Genomic DNA, 3,311 nt, shown 5'->3' with positions numbered 1-3,311 from the left:
TCTGAGGCTGTGCCATTTCTATAATAGTCATGTAATATATGTACAGTAACTGGCAGAAGTAGTGGAAAGCCAAACATAATATTGCTGCTGGTGTTACGTGCACCTTTTGTTCTTATCACTTTTGTATGCTCTGTTTACTTGAGAGGTCAGGATATTCCATATGTTGCAGGGGTGTAAGTTCTGTCATCTGTAGTATCACTTCTTTAGAGAAACTTGCACTCTGTGTGGGTGTATATAAATATATTAAAAAAAAAAAAAAACCCGAACACCAAACCAACCCCAAAATAAAAACAAACAAAACCCCCTTGCCTACCTATCTGCCCTTTAGTTCCCCTCCAGATTATTTCCAAAAATGAGCATAACTTTCACTTTGCTTACTTGACCTCCAAGCAGTTTTCACACCATATTGCTGAAGTCTGTCCTACTTCTCAGTCTTTAGTCTTGCTTTCTTGCAGTATTTCCTCTTTTATATTACTTGCCTTTTTTTCTTGTCTGTTCCGCTTTTGCCTTTTCTGAAACACACAAAAAAGAAACTTCAGGAAGCTTTACTAAAAATCACACCTGTGCTACAGATCATCATATTTCCATCTGCTTAACGTGAATCATTTGCTGTAATGCCACTGCATTTGTAGCTAGAAGCTTTCTGCCTTTCCTGCAGCCCTTACTCTGTTTTTTCAATGTATTCTGTGTGGTGGGAGCACTGGTTTTATTTCTGTTACTGAATTCTCATAAGCAAGTAGTTAATGCTATTCTTTTGGATATCACATCTTTCCCTGCCCTTCACCTTTTGGTGAGAATATGTAACATTGGGAGTGAGTCAGCTGTTTGCATTTTGCATTCAAAGTTTTATTTAGTGGTTCTTTTGAAAAGTGGATATGATCAAAAGCCATCAACAGCCAGGTAACTTTCTTTGGTAAGCCTTTGCCTGTTTCTGATGTAAACAATGAAAAGCAATAAACTAGGTATTTTTTTTTTAATGGAAAGGTTTGATTGATATTTGACAATTTATGCTTTTTAGACAAATTGGGCACTTCCAGAATTGGTGGATTTATAGCTGCCAGCTACCTCGTGTCTGTATTTATATAACATATCATTTGTGATGGTTTGGCTGAAGTGCATTGCAACATTTTTTTTTCCTTGTTTTAATTGGAATTACTTTGATGCCATTAAATCTTCTTTCTTACACTAACACTGCTAATCTATATTTAATCAATTAAAATAATGGAACTATACAGTTCTGAGATGTGAATTTTTGGGAAGATTACAACATAAGCTATTGAGAGAATGCTTGTAGTCTATTATTTGGTTGGTAACATAATTTAAGAGACTGGCTTATTCACAGAGCATCAAGAAGAGCCTGTTGTTTGCATGGTTGTGTGTGGTACAAGGTGATCCTATAATAGTCTGTCCATTTGTATTGGTGAGCATATGCAGCTCTAAACAGATACAGTTTGCAGAAGGAAATACTGGTTCTGGAGGGAGTTGAGCTGATCTCTGACACTGGAGTATGTAATATACATGGATGACAAAAATATTCCTGCAGTGATCTTAGGTGTGTTGGTTTTCTAATTTGCTCACACTGGGACAAGTCTGAAGTGTAATTAATTATGAAATTTTAAAATGTCTTAAACTACTGCAGAGAGTTCAGAGCCTCCTCAAAACTCGTCTACTACCTGGAGATTTTGAAGCACTGTGCTTACTATTTTCCAGAAAAATTATGTTTTGCAAGTGTTGATGTCTGATCAGTGTTTACTTCAAATTTGCTTTCTCATATTCTGAAATTCTCATTAGGTGGCCTACTTGGATGACAGAATTAAAATTTTCCTCTCATGAGTATTTAATTTGTGCTACATTCTTTTGACAAGATTTGAATTTGCCATTGTTACCAAATTATTTTTTTTTTCAAACACATATTTGAAATATTATCAAATTTTGCAAAGCAGAGCACCATTTGAAGCCAATTGAGGGACAAAGCAGAAAAGCTCTAAATTCATAATTCTTCTAATGTTGGTGGTCACTGGCTAGGATTTAAATTAGCTTAGTGCTCTGAAGCATTGCCAAAGTTCTTGTGTTTTGGTTGTTTGAGACACGAATACATTTTCTATGAAGCAAAGAAAAAAAAGCCAAAGATGGTATTATTCATACTTTGTTAAACCTTAAGATACAATGAGCAAGCCTATGGAAATAGCCACATTATAAATGATGTGCCTTACTCATAGATAATAAAGTACAGAAAACATTGCAAGGTGTGAAGCTACCAATGGCCTTGATTGCTCTCCTCTTCTTGAACACAATCTGAGAGTACTTTTCACCCAGCAAGACAGTCAGTAGCACATCCCTCAACTATTATCAAATAAAGGCGTAATGTGCATTCCTCCTAAATGTTTGTTACTGGGGACACTTAAAGGAAAATTCTAGTGCATATTATGACAGTTGATAAACTATAATGGTAACAACTGTATAATTTAGACAATTTTTGTGTTTTACATGGTCACTTATATGGTGAGTTTGTAGCTATTTAGTAGCTTTTGGGACAATAGTCAAGGCCTAAAAATACAAGTTACACTTCTCTTATGCTCTCTTTTGATGCAGAAGGCATACTTAGTAGGCCACCAGATAATTGTCCTGTGGCAGAGGCAGGATGTCTGACTACTACTTGCTTTATTTCTGGTCTCTAGTTTATGAAAATTCGGCCAGATTGCCCTGGTGTGGCTAATTTTAACTGCTAGAGGAGGAGCAAACTAGTACTAAGCAAGTCTGAATATGTGTTACTGTACCAAAGAAAGATGACTTAATACTCCTGTTGGTCTTTTATGTGAGTAAAATTCCAGATAGATGTGAAGCAGTGGGACAAAATATGTTTCTTGTCAATGTTTCTAAATAATGTGTTCAGAAGTCTTTTGTGAATCTTGAAAGATTTATGAGGTGGGGAGGTATTGGAGGAACATGATTGTCTGTAGTCTTTATTTAATAATAATGTTAATAAATTAAAAAAAAGTGCTTTAAAACTTGTTAATCAATCTGTTTTAACTCTCTGTTGAAACAATTGTGGGAGATGTTTTTTTCTGTTTCTTTTTCTGCTGATTGCCTTATTCCCTGAATCAATGTGCTGTACATTTTCTACTGAAGATCTGACTGGGCTGAAGTATGAAGGATGTAATGCTGGAAGTATAAAAGTAACATACTTGATGCTTTAAAAAACTCCCCACAAAATAACTTCTTACATTACCATAGTAGTGATAGTGGTTTATATATATATTTTTTTTTTACTAAATGGATGTATACTTTAAGCTCAATTTGTAAAGAGCTGT

This window comes from Lonchura striata, chromosome 1 (assembly GCF_046129695.1).
Source record: "Lonchura striata isolate bLonStr1 chromosome 1, bLonStr1.mat, whole genome shotgun sequence".
Taxonomy (NCBI): Eukaryota; Metazoa; Chordata; class Aves; order Passeriformes; family Estrildidae; genus Lonchura; species Lonchura striata.
Note: the sequence above shows the minus strand (reverse complement) of the source record.